The following is an 18,490-nucleotide window of genomic DNA, read 5'->3' as shown; positions in this document are numbered from 1 at the left end:
TTGACAATTCACCATCCACATTCACAAACGGGTTTCCTATCCAACCATTTCTGCAGTCAATCACAGGAAATTATTTATGTATCTGTGTTCCTAGGCTTTGAAGATGTTCTTTGATGGAATCATTTACATCACTGGGAAGCTGTTCTTCATTTTCACCAAGGAAAGCACTCAGTGTAGGAAATTATTTGGAGTTTGACCTATCAAGACGACAGACCCATAGCTCTAATTTCGTTATCATTGCATCCACTGTGTCTTGTACTTGAAAGATAGTTATCCCCTTTCCCTGTAAGCTTAAATTGAGACCAATTAGCTGAAAATATCTGCTAAATAAGCCACAGCAGCCGACCTTGAGAAATCACTGTAACAATCAGACAAATGAAAAGTACAGTCAAGCAAGAACACTCTGACTTCTTCACATAACTCAAACAAACATGTCAGCAATTTTCCTCGAGATAGCCATCTAACCTCAGTATACAGAAGCAGCTGCTGGTGTTCACTTCCCATTTCGTCACACAGAGCAGCGAATATACAGGAGTTCAAAGGCCAGGGCTTGATGAAGTTGACTGCTTTGATGGGCTCGTCCAGAAACCTTCTTTAGATTAACTGGCATCTTTTTCATAGCCTGGGCCTCCCTATGTATGCTGCAGTGGGTCCATTTCACTGATGGTGCCACAGCACAAATACATGCTACTAAACACTGTGCCTTCCCATCACAACACGAACTCCATCGGTACAAATTCCAACAAAACAATACTATTGCTTTGTATGAATTTATTCAAAGCTTCAAACACAGCTTCTGCTGTTGTATGTTTTAGTAGCAAAATAGAACATCTTTCTGTGCCTCTCCATTAAATTCATACCTGATGAATGTCAAAAGTTGGGCATTGTTGGCAACATCAGTTGAATCATAAATTAAGTGAAAAACTTTTTCTGATTCTTGATATGAGCCGTATCCGTTACCCAATGTTGCCCTGTATTGTTAGATAATGGAATTAAATCTATTTTCTTCCTAGCATTTTCTCTGAGCATAGTAATAACTATGTCCTTTGTTGCTGGCAAGATCAATTCTTTGCCTATCATGTGAGGTTTCCCTGCCTTTGCAATATGCAAACTTACTCGATAAGATGACTCCACAGTTTTTGTTTTTGTTAACACTGCCAGTAGCAGTCAACTGGATTGTTTTCTTACTCTCAAAGCTCTTTCAGTTTGTTATTAAAAAACTCCACAGGTTTATCAACAAGTTCTTTGTGCTTGATTTCTTAGTGGTGTCGAAGATTTGCCAAATTTCAACTTTCATTAGCTAACACTTTGTAACAAACAGCACATTGAGGCTTCGGTTCATCTTCACTTCCAGCACACATGAATCCCATTTCTAAATACTTCTCACAGTATCTTTAGACAACTTTTCATTTCTTTAAATCAACAGTTAAACTTTGTAACTCACTGTCTTTTTGTCATTTTCTGTCATGTTCTGCTTTAACAAGCCAGTTTTTAACCACATAAACATTTTCTTATCGCAGTAATGTTTACAGCCTCTCCAGTGCCGCAAGTCATTTTACTTTTTCTGATTGCAGTGTATATAAAAATATGTACTTAATGTCTATGTATTCATCAGCGCATGTGAAAAAACAAAATGCGCAGGACAGTAGCCAATGATGCAACGTGCAGATGGATACATGAATTACATCCTTTTATATGCACTTCAAAAAGTCTACATTTTATTTGGAAAAAGCAAAAACCTGGGTGGTTCCCAGGACTGAGATTGGGAAACACTTAACTAGGAAAATGGAGAAATGCAGAATGAACAATCGCGCAAGCATTTTAAAAACTAGCAGAGTAAAATTTCAGTTTAAAAAAAGGCCCGCTAGCTAAGCGGACCACTTCAAGGAGGCTCATGGACCACTAGTGCTCCAAAAGATGCCACATCCTTCCTATTGTCTTAAATAAATGAAGACTCACCATCTCAGCTTTGTTGTTGCTTCTTGTTGAGGGAGTCATTATCTGGGAAACTTCTTAACTATCATTGAGAACAAAGAAGTCATCCTCTTCCGTTTCATTGGGTCAAAAGAGAGAGACCCTGGTACATGGTGTCATCTGCTTATGCCTATTGCTAAAGCTACAACAGAAGAGTTACGTTTTCATGTTTTCTCCACACACATTGCTTAACTTTCTTCCTGAATTTACATTGTTACTATGTAGATCTGAAATTATTTTATAGTAATCTTACAGTTATTCTCAACCAAGACTATAATTACCTACAAAGCAGCATATTACACTAAATGCAGATTGTCATAAAAACTTATTTACAAAGCTTTCACCCATTATTTAAAATAATAATGTTTCAAAAGTGGTCTGCATGGTACTGCTCAACAGCAGACTGCAGTTAAAGAATCCAACAAAAGCCTGAACAGTTCAAATCAACTAGCTCTGAATAGCTTTGACAATTTGGTAAAATCATTTTATGTGCTCTCCAAATGTCCAAAAAAACAAAATGGGGCAAGATTATTTTTTTATTTATTTATTTTTTTTAAATGTAAGATGTGTGTCACTGAGATGGCTTAATGTGGGCGGCGGTCAGAAACCAGCAAGAAGGTAAAGAATATTGTTTGGTGAGGACGGATGAAATTGAAGACGCCTGTTGGCGCCGGTTTAATACAAAATAAAAGGTGTAAGGACACGGCACTCTACGCCAAAATAAATAGACAAACAAAAACAGACTAAACTTAACAAAACGGTCACGGACAGACACTGACAAACACGGTGAGCGGATACTTTCTCCTCTTATTATATACTACTACTACTGTTATTTCCTCCGTCTCCAATCCCGTTCTCCGCTCACCGAACACCCAACCCCAGTATGTGACAACGTGCATCTATATATACTATTGTGCTGGGATTCAATTACCAATTAATTATTCACTTCCCAGCACGTGAATTAATAAAGTGCAATTCCCCGTGCTCACATATTATTACATTTTACTTGCACGTGAAGTGCTGTGCAATCCTCGTGCCTAAATACACATATACATTTTAAACACTCGTGTTACACAGACCCGTTTATATCCCGTGTACCAATGTCTATACACCAACATTTAAACACACCACACGCAACACATAACAGATAATATACACAGGGGCGGGCACTTTGTCACATATACCCCCTCTTGTGCAAAGCACACATGGCCTCAATGGCCACCTCCCCCCTTAAAAGCCCAAAAGTCCCGCCCAAAGTCCTTGGCCAGGACCAGAGGCTTCCAGGGGCCCACAGGTCGTAATGCTGTCAGCAGGGTAGCATTCTCCTGCCAGGGTAGTCCTAGCAGCGGAAAGGCTGCTTGGGGTGTGGTCTCCTGACCTTCCCCCTCCTTCGGCGCCGGCAGCTCCCCTTGGTGGGGCTTCAACCACCGTTCTTCCTGCAGGGAAGAAACTGCAGAGGGAGCAGGTCTCCGGACCTCCCCCACGATCTCCGGCGGAGAAACTGCTGCTGGGGTTGGCGGTCTCCAGACCTCCTCCCCCTTCTCCGGCAGCGAAACTGCTGCTGGGGTTGGCGGTCTCCAGACCTCCTCCCCCTCCTCCGGCAGCGAAACTGCTGCTGGGGTTGGCGGTCTCCAGACCTCCTCCGGCAGCGAAACTGCTGCTGGGGTTGGCGGTCTCCATCCTCCCCCTTCTTCATGGCCGGCAGCTCCCCTTCGTGGGGTTCCGGCCACAGTACTTCCGGCTGTGATGCGGAGCGGCGGGCAACCCCAGGCGATGCAGAGCGGCGGGCAACCCCAGGCGATGCAGAGCGGCGGGCAACCCCAGGCGATGCAGAGCGGCGGGCAACCCCAGGCGATGCAGAGCGGCGGGCAACCCCAGGCGATGCAGAGCGGCGGGCAACCCCAGGCGATGCAGAGCGGCGGGCAACCCCAGGCGATGCAGAGGCATCCTTGGGCGAAGCGAGGCTGGCATCCTTGGGCGAAGCGAGGCTGGCATCCTTGGGCGAAGCGAGGCTGGCATCCTTGGGCGAAGCGAGGCTGGCATCCTTGGGCGAAGCGAGGCTGGCATCCTTGGGCGAAGCGAGGCTGGCATCCTTGGGCGAAGCGAGGCTGGCAGTCAGGACAAGCTGGGGTGCGGGTGTTGGCCCTCTTTTCGGCCACTGCAGCCGGGAGGTTCTTCCCCGTGCTTCCCTCAGCAGCCTATGCAAGGGCTGCTGAGGACCGCCAGCATCTAGTCCTGGCCCTTGTGGTGCAGGGAGAGGCAGCTCCTGCTCCTCTCCCCCTGATGGACAGAGGAAGCTCCAGCTCCTCTCCTCGTGATGGTGGGGGAAGTGATACCAGCAGGCATTCACCCTCTGCTGGTGGGGGAAGTGATACCAGCAGGCATTCACCCTCTGCTGGTGGGGGAAGTGATACCAGCAGGCATTCACCCTCTGCTGGTGGGGGAAGGGACCCAGCAGGCATTCACCCTCTGCTGGTGGACAGGGACCCAGCAGGCATTCACCCTCTGCTGGTGGACAGGGACCCAGCAGGCATTCACCCTCTGCTGGTGGACAGGGACCCAGCAGGCATTCACCCTCTGCTGGTGGGGGAAGTGATACCAGCAGGCATGGATGGGGGAAGTGATACCAGCAGGCATTCACCCTCTGCTGGTGGACAGGGACCCAGCAGGCATTCACCCTCTGCTGGTGGCGGAGGCAGAGGCAGCTCCTGCTGCTCTCCCCCTGCCGGTGGAGGTGGCGGAGGCAGAGGCAGCTCCTGCTGCTCTCCCCCTGCCGGTGGAGGTGGCGGAGGCAGAGGCAGCTCCTGCTGCTCTCCCCCTGCCGGTGGAGGTGGCGGAGGCAGAGGCAGCTCCTGCTGCTCTCCCCCTGCGGTGGAGGTGGCGGAGGCAGAGGCAGCTCCTGCTGCTCTCCCCCTGCCGGTGGAGGTGGCGGAGGCAGAGGCAGCTCCTGCTGCTCTCCCCCTGCCGGTGGAGGTGGCGGAGGCAGAGGCAGCTCCTGCTGCTCTGCTCCTGCCGGTGGAGGTGGCGGAGGCAGAGGCAGCTCCTGCTGCTCTGCTCCTGCCCATGGAGGTAGGAGCGGCGTGTAGTCTCCTGGTGGTGGAGGTGGGAGCGGTGTGTAGTCTCCCCTTGATACAGGGGACTGGTGCGGCTCTCCCTCACTTGCAGGGGACTGGTGCGGCTGTGGAGACAGCGGTGGGACCTCTGCCTTCCTCTTCCCCTTTCCCCTTCTCTGCCACCACCTCACCTTCCTCTCCTGCGGCAGTTCCTCCTCTCCTTCCTGGTAGGGGCAGCGGAAGGGACAATTGGCAAAGAGATGGTCCTGGTTGCAGAGGAGGCACCCCGGCAAGGACTGGTTACATCGCCGGGGATGTCTGGCCCTTAGGCGGCACTCCTCCTCCCTGTCCCTCACCTCTTTATCCTCTTTCCTGCTTCTCCCCATTTCTTTCTTTTTTTTTTTTTTTGTAATCCAAAGACGCCCCCTTTTTTTTTTTTTTTTTCTCCCACACAAAAAAAAAACCTCTCCTGGTCTGACGCTTGGAGGCGCTGTTAAATCCCACGCAGGACACCACGTGTCACAGAGACGGCCGAAGTGGGCGGCGTCAGAACCAGGAAAAGGAATGAAATACACAAAACACAGGACGGATGAAATGAAATGATGAAGACGCCTGTTGGCGCCGGTTTAATACCAAATAAAAGGTTTACACAAACACGAAAAACACAGGACACGGCACTCTACGCCAAAATAAATAGACAAACGAAAACAGACTAAACTTAACGAAACGGTGCACGGACAGACACTGACAAACACGGTGAGCGGATACTTTCTCCTCTTATTATACTACTACTGTTTATTTCCTCCGTCTCCAATCCCGTTCTCCGCTCACCGAACACCCAACCCCAGTATGTGACAACGTGCATCTATATATACTGTTGTGCTGGGATTCAATTACCAATTAATTATTCACTTGAATCCCAGCACGTGAATTAATAAAGTGCAATTCCCCGTGCTCACATATTACATTTTACTTGCACGTGAAGTGCTGTGCAATCCTCGTGCCTAAATACAAATATACATTTTTTTAACACTTGTGTTACACAGACCCGTTTATATCCCGTTACCAATGTTATACACCAACATTTAAACACACCACACGCAACACATAACAGATAATATACACAGGGGCGGGCACTTTGTTAGATGTATTTTGTATTCGTCAAGATAAAACCAATATGACAACCTGATGGCACAGTTCAGTGGAAATGAGTACTTGCATTGCCATGTTACATGTCTGCATTTTACTCATTTGGATGTGCAAATCTACAGTGCCAATTATAATAGAAATATAATGACAGGAGCAGTGAGCAATGCGATGTGTACTCTATTAGCAACCACAATACATAGTTTTTACCTATCTTCAGAAGAATGTAATAACAATTAACACAAGGTTGTCCTGGAAGAAAACTTGCTTCCTTCTGCTCTGACAATGTTCCCCAACTCTGAGGATTGTTTTTTCCAGCAGGACAATGCTCCATGCCACACAGCCAGGTCAATCAAGGTGCGGATGGAGGACCACCAGATCAAGACTTCCAGGTTGGACTTTTTGAACCCCATTGAATACCTCTGGAATGTGATCAAGGGGAAGATGGATGGTCACAAGCTTTCAAACAAAGCCGAGCTGCTTGAATTTTTGCGCCAGGAGTGGCATAAAGTCACCCAACATCAATGTGAAAGACTGGTGGAGAGCATGCCAAGACGCATGAAAGCTGTGCTTGAAAATCAGGGTTATTCCACCAAATATTGATTTCTGAACTCTTCCTAAGTTAAAACATTAGTATTGTGTTGTTTAAAAATGAATATGAACTTATTTTCTTTGCATTATTCGAGGACTGACAACACTGCATCTTTTTTTGTTATTTTGACCAGTTGTTATTTTCTGCAAATAAATGCTCTAAATGACAATATTTTTATTTGGAATTTGGGAGAAATGTTGTCAGTAGTTTATAGAGTAAAACAAAAATGTTCATTTTACCCAAACACATACCTATAAATAGTAAAACCAGAGAAACGGATAATTTTGCAATGGTCTCTTAATTTATTCCAGAGCTGTATATGTATATGTGTATATATCTATCTATCTCTCTCTCTCTCTCTCTCTCTATATATATATATATATATATATATATATATATATATATATATATATATATATATATATATATATATATATATACAAACTCACATCAAACTGTGTATTTTCCTTTAAAAGGGTTGCCACCTATTTAATAGATTTTTTCCAAGCCCTTCTTTTATTAGCGAACATAAGAAAGTTTACAAACAAGAGGAGGCCATTCGGCCCATCTTGCTCATTTGGTTGTTAGTAGCTTATTGATCCCAGAATCTCATCAAGCAGTTTCTTGAAGGATCCCAGGGTGTCAGCTTCAACAGCGTTACTGGGGAGTTGATTCCAGACCCTCACAATTCTCTGTGTAAAAAAGTGCCTCCTATTTTCTGTTCTGAATGCCCCTTTGTCTAATCTCCATTTGTAACCCCTGGTCCTTGTTTCTTTTTTCAGGCTGAAAAAGTCCCTTGGGTCGACACTGTCAATACCTTTTAAAATTTTGAATGCTTGAATTAGGTCGCCATGTAGTCTTCTTTGTTCAAGACTGAACAGATTCAGTTCTTTTAGCCTGTCTGCATATGACATGCCTTTTAAACCCGGAATAATTCTGGTCGCTCTTCTTTGCACTCTTTCTAGAGCAGCAATATCTTTTTTATAGCGAGGTGACCAGAACTGCACATAATATTCAAGATGTGGTCTTACTAGTGCATTGTACAGTTTTAACAGTACTTCCCTTGATTTAAATTCAACACTTTTCACAATGTATCCGAGCATCTTGTTAGCCTTTTTTATAGCTTCCCCACATTGTCTAGATGAAGACATTTCTGAGTCAACAAAAACTCCTAGGTCTTTTTCATAGATTCCTTCTCCAATTTCAGTATCTCCCATATGATATTTATAATGTACATTTTTATTTCCTGCGTGCAGTACCTTACACTTTTCTCTATTAAATGTAATTTGCCATGTGTCTGCCCAGTTCTGAATCTTGTCTAGATCATTTTGAATGACCTTTGCTGCTGCAACAGTGTTTGCCACTCCTCCTACTTTTGTGTCATCTGCAAATTTAACAAGTTTGCTTACTATACCAGAATCTAAATCATTAATGTAGATTAGGAATAGCAGAGGACCTAATACTGATCCATGTGGTACACCACTGGTTACCACACTCCATTCTGAGGTTTTTCCTCTAATCAGTACTTTCTGTTTTCTACATGTTAACCACTCCCTAATCCATGTACATGTGTTTCCTTGAATCCCAACTGCGTTCAGTTTGAGAATTAATCTTTTGTGCAGGACTTTGTCAAAAGCTTTCTGGAAATCTAAATAAACCATGTCATATGCTTTACAATTATCCATTATCGATGTTGCATCCTCAGAAAAATCAAGCAAGTTAGTTAGACACGATCTCCCTTTCCTAAAACCATGTTGACTGTCTCCCAGGACCCTGTTACCATATAGGTAATTTTCCATTTTGGATCTTATTATAGTTTCCATAAGTTTGCATATAATAGAAGTCAGGCTTACTGGTCTGTAGTTACCTGGTTCAGTTTTGTTTCCCTTTTTGTGGATCGATATTACGTTTGCAATTTTCCAGTCTGTCGGTACCACCCCTGTGTCAAGAGACTGCTGCATGATCTTGGTTAGCGGTTTGTAAATTACTTCTTTCATTTCTTTGAGTACTACTGGGAGGATCTCATCCGGCCCAGGGGATTTGTTTATTTTATGAGCTCCTAGTCCCTTTAACACTTCTGCCTCAGTTATGCTAAATTTATTTAAAACTGGATGACATGTGGGGCATGTTGTCCGTATCTTCCTTTGTAAAAACTTGTGAAAAGTAATCATTTAATATATTTGCTATTTTTTTTTCTTCATCTACGATTTTGCCATTTGTATCTCTTAAACATTTAATCTCCTCTTTGAATGTTCTCTTGCTGTTGTAATATTGGAAAAACATTTTGGAATTGGTTTCAGCCCCTTAGCAATGTTCATTTCTATTTCTCTCTTGGCCTTTCTAGCTTCCTTTTTGACTTGCATTTGCAGTTCCGTGTACTCTTTCTGCGTACTTTCTTTTTGGTCCTTTTTTAATGCTCTATAAAGTGCCTTTTTTAATGATCTATTAAACCATTTTGGCAATTTAGTTTTACATTTAGATTTGTCTACTTTAGGGATGTAATTGTTTTGCGCCTCTAGTACTACATTTTTGAAGAACAACCATCCTTCTTCTGTGGGTGTTTTCTCTATTTTACTCCAGTCTACTTCTGTTAGTCTCTGTTTCATACCTTCATAGTTTGCTTTTCTAAAATTGTAAACCTTAGCTTTAGTCATTACTTTTGGGGTTTTAAAAAACACTGCAAATGAGACAATGTTGTGGTCTGAGTTTGCCTGTGGTTCTCTAACCTCCGTTTTAGTTATTCTGTCTTCGTTATTTGAAAAGACTAAATCAAGGCATGCCTCCCCTCTAGTCGGTGCCTTGACAAATTGTGTTAGGAAGCAGTCATTTGTCATTTCCACCATTTCAATTTCGTCCTTCGTGCTACCCACCGGGTTTTCCCATTTTATATGGGGGAAGTTGAAATCCCCCATTAGTATGGCTTCTCCTTTGCTACACGCATTTCTAATGTCATTGTATAACAGATTATTTTGCTCACCATCTGAATCTGGCGGTCTATAGCATGCTCCTATTATTATGCCCTTTGAATTTTTGTCCGTTATTCTGACCCACATTGATTCAGCTTTATTTTCTTTGTCCAGGTTTAACACCTGGGCTTCAAGACTGTTTCTTATTTATAGCGCTATCCCTCTTCCTCTTCTGTCCTGCCTGTCTTTCCTATACCGTGTGTACCCACAAATATTATATTCGTCCCCATCACTCTCAGACAACCAAGTTTCTGTAACACCTATCACATCATAGTTACTTGTTAATGCAGTAGCTTCAAGTTCTAGAATTTTGTTTCTGATACTTCTAGCATTTAGATAAATACATTTAATGGTTGTCTTACCTGAGTTGTTGTTCTTGTTTTGATGTAGTCTCCCTTCTGTTTTTTTGTTGATTTCTCCCCCCTTCCTTTCTAGTTTAAATGCTTCTGAACCTGCTCGAGGATTTTTTCTCCAAGTAGACTGGATCCCTTGTTATTTAAGTGCAGTCCGTCCCGTCTATACAGATAGTCCTCGTTGTAGAATGTGATCCAATGGTCAAGATAGGTGAAGCCTTCCCGTGTGCACCACGTCTTCAGCCATGCGTTTAGATTAATTATTTCCAGCTGTCCATATGGTCCTTTGCAAGGTGCCAGTAGTATACCAGAAAATACCACAGTTTTGGTTTTCTCTTTTAATTTCCTTCCTAGCCCTCTGAATTTGTTTTGCAGGGATTTTGGTCTGTCTCTTCCAATGTTGTTTGTACCGATGTGGACGACTACTACCGGATCGTCTCCTGTTCGTTCTAGGAGCCTGTCCACGTTCTCAGTGATGTGCTTGACCGAGGCTCCCAGAAGGCAGCTCACTGTTGTAGTAAAGGGGTCCAAACTGCGAATTGAACTTGCTGTGTTTCTCAATATGGAGTCCCCAACAATCATGACCTCCCTTCTTTTTGCTGTCTGGTTACCACTGTCAATAGGGTCCTGGATGTTGTTCCTTTCGTTCTCTTGTTGTTGGTTCTGCTCATCAAAATTCTGAAGTGACTCAAATCTCCCTGGTGGCTTTCAGTCTGTTAGGGGTGATGCAGACTTCCATGAATTGTGGGTGTGCCAGTTCCTCAAGATCCTGTTGCTGTCTCACTTCTTCCAGCTCCATTTCTAGCATACTTACTAGTTTATGCAAATCCTCGATCGCGCGGCACTTTACGCACACTTGGTTTAGCTCCGCTGGGTTTTCTCGGATTTCCCACATCAAGCAGGTGTCACAGATTACTGGCTTGAAGACCATATTGAGTTTTTTTTTTTTTTTTTTTTTTAAGTTTAGTTTCTTCTGCAGCCGTCAACCTGCTTTCAAACTGCTTCTAACCTGCTCTGTACTTTTCCACGTCTGTACTTCTCCTACTCGCTGTTACTTCCACTCGCTGCCTCGTTTAACTGCGTTGTTCTTCTGTGCTGTTGGCTCCTCCCCTCGCCCGTGTCTCAGAACGGCGCTGAATTTGAATCAGTTGCTCCGAGTTTCAGCTTGTTTGTTATCAGAAAAACACACGCAGCTGTTTGACTTTGAGCTGCTGCTGTGTTTCCCCAATGTCCTGTGTTTTCTGATTAAAGCATTTAAAGATGCAATTTCTCCTTACTGCTTCTAAACTGCTCTGTACTTTTCCACGCCTGTACTTCTCCCACTCACTATCGCTTCCACTCGCTGTCGCTGGGAAGTGCAATTAAATGTCTTACCTTTGGTTTCTATGGCTCTACAGCAACCTATGTGTTGCAGAAAGGCCTCATAAGCCCGGTTTCTACTGCAATCTCATTTTTCACTTAGTGTAAGCAGTCCGTCTCTATGGCCCCAAAGTCATTCACCAGAAAAGGGAAAGAAAAAAAATATATACAATGCATTGTGCAAAATCTGTGAATGGAATTAAAATGAATTAATGGGGAAACTATAAATACCTTTAAGTTTTAAGTGAGGTCATTTCAAACAAAATATTATATTCCTTATATTTCTACTGCTGAAAATATTTTACATCCTACTCCGGAAATAATGCTAGTGTTTAATATAACAGTGAATCAAATTCATTTCACTGATTTGTGGGCTTACTATGTTTGTTAACACTATAAAGGTGTACATCTCTACAGTAGACCTCAATTGCACCCTTACATTGTTTTAATGTACCTTCAGTTTCCTAATTTCAGTGCTTCTGTTTGCTTGATCAACACTGATATAGTTTAACTTTGACTTTTCATGCAGGATTTTTTGTTTTTAATGTTTGCATTTGATCCGAATGGTGTTTTGTTGACACTTCTTTTCTGAATTGAGTGGTGGCTCCATCTAAGGGAAATGTTACAGTAAACGTGTGACGCCTAACCAATCAAAGTTGTAGTAAAGATTGAAGGGTAGTGAAGAATTTCAACAGTCACACTCTAATTGTCACATTTAGTTCTTCATAACTCACCTGACCCGTGCCATTATGCCACAATGCAACAAACACCCAGAGGTGCTACAGCGCCAGGGACATCACACAATTTCTACAGAACCACTTACTAAGGACTATCTTTAGCATAGGCTTTTGAATAACAATATTTGGTTACAGAATATTAAGGCTCTTTATTCGTCTGTTTGACTGTCTTTAGTTGCATGTACCAAGCTTTGCAGGCTATTACAGTCTGCCAGTACACTCCCAACTGTGTTGTAAGGAGTCTTATTAAGGTGGGACTATCTTAAAAACTATTGAATTCCATTAGGTCACATTTAACTGAAACAAAAAACACATACAACAGATGGATACACTTATCTGTCATGCTGTCTAGGTAGAGTATCTTTTCCAAAGGTTAAGTTAACAGATTTAGGACAAGTCTTACAGTTATGATATGAAGTCATGTAACAGCAATCATAGGGTAGAGTTAGCAATCTGTGAAGTATTAACTGCAATAGATATGATTGAGTTTGAAGTGCTCAGTGACAGCCTTGTACATCTTCAGAATGTATTACCGTTTAATCAACTTGTGTTGCATTTGTTTTTCTCACTTTCACAGTTTCATTTCCAGCAAAAACAGACCATATAAAAATAAGACAATTTACTGACAAAAAAGCTATGAATAAAACATTCATCCCTCTTATACATTCATAGGCACTGATGGTTTAAAAGCTCAATTTGTATTTTTTTGTTCTGTTTTCAAGCCCCCCTGTGTCACCACCTTCTAACAGAGGTCTAGCTCAAAACCTATTTTTCAATACTTTCCTTCAAATGTACTTAGACCTTACAAAAAGCTTTCTTTTTTTTTTTTTCTGAGGGAGCCGTATAAGAAAAGCAACCTTTACCCATGCGCTAAATATTACCGTTGGGCTATCATTATCATGTACCCGTAACATATACCCATAGTTGAATATAAAACAAAGCCCTCTCAGGTTCAAGGACAAATAATGACTAATTCAATAAAATCTGGATGCTTTTAAAAGTAGGCAAGAACCAGACCAGGGGTCAATTATAATCAGGGTCGGGCCTAGACAGCGATGATTAAGTGCGGGGTTCAGAACATGAAATTAATGCTGCAGTAGGCTCTGTATCTTAAAGTTGTAATATTATTTAAATTTTTTTGTTCTAAAGGCAATACGGATTTTAGACCCACAGCATGTTTATAGGTTGGCTAAAATACCCCTGCCATTAGATTGTATTCCAGGGTTTGTTCCTCACTGTAAATCTGAAATGGAGGCACATCAACTATATGCATAAGGCAACATTAGTGGAATTTCTTTGATCAAAGTTTAGAAAGAAAGGCTAAAATATATAATGCACAAGAACTGATCACTAACTTATACAATGGTAAGAACACTTCATTATGTCTGTTTTTACTGTCATGATGGCCGTGTCGTGCTGAGTTGGGGGGATGCATCTATTATATGATAATATTATATGATAATAGTGTATGACTCCCCCCCGGGAGAAGAGAGTCCCGCTGAACAGTTTGCAAATGTTGGCAAGTATGTATTTGTGCCCGGTGAGATCCAGATATCAAGAAAATATAATTCGTTTTTTTACAAAATGATTTGGGTAAAAGTGTTCTGGTAAATTAAAAAATTAAAACCTACAAATAGTGTATTTACATTTGAGTTCCCCTGAAATAATACTGACAAAACTTATTTTTAAAATCCCGTCACTTTAAAATTCATAGGGATGAAAGGGTTAAATAAATATCAGTTGCCATCTACAGCATTCTGTTTATTAATCTGCTAATACATACTTTGTAGTAATGGGATGATAAAATGATAACAACGTAATGGGATGATTGTTTAATGATTGCTCATTACGTGGCTTACTGTGGAGGCTATATCGACATCGTGTGGCTGTAGGACTAAATCACAGGTTTAAAAAAAAAAAAAAAACAGTGAAAAATACAAGGCCCTAAATATAAATCACAACATGGTGTGTCCTTATACAAAGCTATGGATAAAAGTTTTGCATTACCTTTTAGAATTAATTCATTTTGCTTCAAAAAGTCTACGGATACCTGCCGAACAATGATAAGTTAACATATTGAATTTCATACCGCATTGTAATTTTCCATATACTTAGTGAAAAATTGACAAAAATTTAAAAATTAGACATTTCGAAATTTAACAATGGACTATTATGGCTTCCAGTAGACGTTTGCGATATAATTTTGTAGTATCACTTTTGCGATATAATTTTGTAGTTTCTTTGATAACATGATGTTAATTAAAAGATCTAAATTAATTAATTAATTAATTAATGAATGGTATGTCTCAATCCTAAAATTCTACACGATACAAAACTTTTAGCCAAAGCTGACGAGCTCACAATTAGCTGTTTAAGTGTAATTAATGTGGACTGTTTGTCAATGATCAACAAGGATACATTCAATAAAACTCAGTTATTCCTTTGTTTTTTGCTAAATGCACTGATTCACTTAAGCTGCTTCTACTACCAAGTTAACAATGCTGCTGTAATTGTCATTCAGCAAAATTATCGTACTATGCAGTGGATCATGTGTTTATCAAATTATGAAAATTAGTAACAAATAAATGCGTAATTGAACTGTAATTGATCAATTATATGATAGAGTCAATTAAGCAGGTGGGCTAAAGTTCAATTACATTGTAATTCCAATTAATTACAAATTACAATTGTAATTGACCCCGGGTCTGACAAGATCACAGTATCATATGTATTACACAAAAGATGCTTGTCTTATTTTTATCAACCACAGTTGATGTACAGTTAATTTTAAAAAATGAACGATACAAGCTCTTTACACAATCTGCGCATCAGGCTGTGCACATTCATTCCAATCCATTTCTAATGCAAGTCTGTGTCATTTGTTTAATGTATTATTCACATTGTGCTAACTTGTTTCATAAGTCGATGTTCAGAAAATTTAAATGAGAACTATTTATCTCAAGAGGTATATCACATAATTAAATGATTAAATAAACCAATACAAACTGTTCAAATGTGTTACTGTTATACCAAACAAGAACCCTGCTGATCACTGTCACCATGACAACGGCATTCAAATAAACCTAAAATACCACTAAATCTGCAGTTCCATGAAAATGACAATGTAATCCTTTGAGATCCAGTTTGTACTATATATCTGGCCTTGTTCTGTTGTAGCACATGTGGCTTTCAGTAAGATAGCACAGCATTTCAAACATATTATTAGCTTAATTAGGCACATTTAGTGCAAATCATGCTTTACTTTGATTTGAATTACTGACAAAAAAGGGATGTTAAATTCGACATGCAGTATATACAGTATTTTATTGCACTGTGGTTCTTTTTCTAAATCATATTTTTATTGAGATAAAGGCTTGACTTCTTATCGAAGGAGTTCATTATAAATGATCAATTCTTTTTTTTTTTTTTTAACCTCAATGGAAAAAAAAAATATGTTCACGGTGCATATAAAATTCATTATATACAGTACTATTAGCCTGAAATAACACTTTCTTTCTACAGATTTTATATGTCAATTTAAAAAAAAGAATTCAGTAACTGATATACTGGTCTAACCATCTAGCACTGTATTTAGATTTGTTAGGCATAAGTATTTATTCGAGGCAGAGTTGAATGTAAAAATCTTTTCAGGAAAAGAAATGTTGCAGTCAGTAGGATTAATTTGCTAAAAGGGATCCCTGCAGGTTCCACATCTTTCCATCAATAACTTAATTTGCCTTGAGACTGGAAAAAGCAGATATTAACTTGTTCGGGCATCCTGGTATCACCCTTCCTTGAAAACTGTCCAAAGCACTGAAGTCACCAATTTTTGATGTTCCATGAATACAGGGCTTTAAGACAGTGCCATTCCTGATCTTATATAGCATTCTTCTGATGTACCGGATGTGACAGAACTATAACCAAGGTTATACCAAAGACCTTTTAGCTTAAAGTCAGAAAAAAGCTTGTTTTCGAACGTTAGCTTCTTTTCACAAGCATGTCACTGATTTATTGATGATAGTTCGGCTTTGGTCAAGTTTAGGGGCCCAATGCTGCCCCACTGCTATTCTATTTTTGAAACAGATGCAAATACAATCTCCTAATCTCACCTGTAGCCATAGTACAAAATCACGATACTCCCTCAAGCCTGTATTACAGTATGTACATCATTATTCAGCTAATGTCCATACAGAAAACCAACTGTGACACAAGATACAGCCTTATCCCTGTTCACAGTACCACAACCCTGTTATTCAGTTTTTCATTTGGGTTGATACAGCTCTGTAACCATATTGGAAGTTGCAGCTGTATGCCATATTTAGATAACAGCTTCCACACAAACGGTCTGTTAAACACTAACAGAAATCTACAAATGTAGAGCCACAGATACATTAATACATTATCAACTCTAAGCCAACATATCTCTTTTTTAAAGCCTTACAGATGTCCTCTTTGAGACTAGACGCCAAGGGTTACCGGTGACTTTTTTTTTTTTAATCTAACAAAATCTTTTATTTAAAAATTAATGCTCCAAGTTTGGTTCGATGAAGTAAGCAAATTTCCTGCATTCAAGTCTTTTTTTAACTTAATCCCTGTTGTCAGACTTTTGATTTGCATTTATTTTTATCAGTCCTTTCTTTTGTAATGACGCACAGTACTGCAGTAGGCAGCCTGCTACAATATAATAACACAATGATATATTGTTGTGGCTGTGCCACTCAAGCATTACTGCCCAAAACTAACTTGAGGCATATATTACTGTGTGATAGTACATCATGTCCCATACATTATTGTATTTGTATTAGGTAAATATAGGGTACAACTACTCACATTACAAAACATTACGTAGAATCAATAATTTCTCTGGTTCGTAGTTCATAAAGCCCTAGTAAAAAGATGTGCTAATCTCAGAAAAGTTTTAAAACATTACCTCAAAAGAAAACATTACAACCTGACGCAGTAGCACAAATACAGTGAGTTTCACTGAACAGCCAGTTGTCAGTTTAAGACAGCGCACTGTGTAATTTGCTTACTATTTTATTATACAAAAAGGAATTATGTTAAAAAGAGTACAATGACAATGAAAATGTACACTGTTCATGAACATTTCAATAAAGTCTATCTAAAGATTAGAATTACCTAACATGTTCTTAAATCTTCTTTTTAAACTTTTACTCCAGACAGTGTACATTATTTTGTTACCCATGGGCTATAACACACAAGACATGTTCAGTATACTAAAGCTTTGATAGATAACTTAAAGCAAATCCCACCATTAACCGCTTTGCACCTGCCACTGGCTATGCATGGTTCCCCCGAGTAGTCCTTGGGTAGCTGCCAAGGTCTATGTTCGATTCTACACTATGTCAATCCATCAAGAAACTGCAAAGCAAAAAACTTAGCTCTGGTTACTTACATAACTTGATTGAAAAGTTGCTTACTTTTAAGATGCCATATTTGATTAGATGATAAGCGCAAGCAGTTGTCAATCTCACACACACTCAGTGCAAAATTATAATCAATTTCTTCAGATTTATTTTCATTAAAATCTCATAGAAATCTCGGAATTGCTATCTCTTTGTCCATGGAGATGATTCCATGGCCGAAAAAATGTAATACATTTAGCTTCCTATTTTCAAGAATATGGTATAAAAAGTTAACTATATTATTGTTCTTGCAGACATCAATATGTATTATAATGCAAAGAGCAGTTGTGTTCAGGTTGATTGATATGAGTGACATTCTGCATGACATTCTCACTGGCCATCTGGGAGACTGGAGGAGTTAAACTAGTGTTGAGGAGAGATGGAAGAATACAACTTCAAGGTGTAGAATGTGATTATTGTACTAGGGAAACAGTAATTTCAAACGTCAACTTTATTTACCAAAGTGTGTAAATCATATAAATAAGCAGTTATATTATTTTTTGTAGTTTTCCTCTATATGAAAATAATACATTCAATATGCAAATTTATAACCTTAAATAACAAAATAAATGACAAATTTACTTAGATATGTTTTTCCGGCAAATCTGCAGCTTCTAAAGACAACGTATAGGAAGTATTTTGCACTGGCAGAAGAATAAATTCAATAAAACCTAATTTAAAGTTTAAAACATATTGTTTTTTATTTTATTTTATTTTTATAAAATAAGCATATAGCTATTTTACATGTGCAATAACCCACTCCAGGGTGTGCGGTAAGACATATATTTTACTGCATTTCTGAGTGGTTTAGACTGGGTAGAAGTCAATGTCACTTTGTGTTACCCAATCAGGACACAGAAAACATTGCAGATTTAACACAAAGG

The 18,490-nt window shown here is 40.0% G+C and overlaps 1 protein-coding gene across 1 annotated transcript in view; it reads right to left on the bottom strand.

Annotated features, from left to right (window-relative positions):
* LOC121309490 (lethal(3)malignant brain tumor-like protein 3) overlaps positions 1–18,490 on the bottom strand; it is a 95,487-nt gene that overhangs the window by 72,039 nt on the left and 4,958 nt on the right. The gene's annotated exons all lie outside the window — the stretch shown is intronic.

This window comes from Polyodon spathula, chromosome 3 (assembly GCF_017654505.1).
Source record: "Polyodon spathula isolate WHYD16114869_AA chromosome 3, ASM1765450v1, whole genome shotgun sequence".
Taxonomy (NCBI): Eukaryota; Metazoa; Chordata; class Actinopteri; order Acipenseriformes; family Polyodontidae; genus Polyodon; species Polyodon spathula.
The sequence above is the reverse complement of the archived record's forward strand: the minus strand, read 5'-3'. Positions and strand labels throughout refer to the sequence as shown.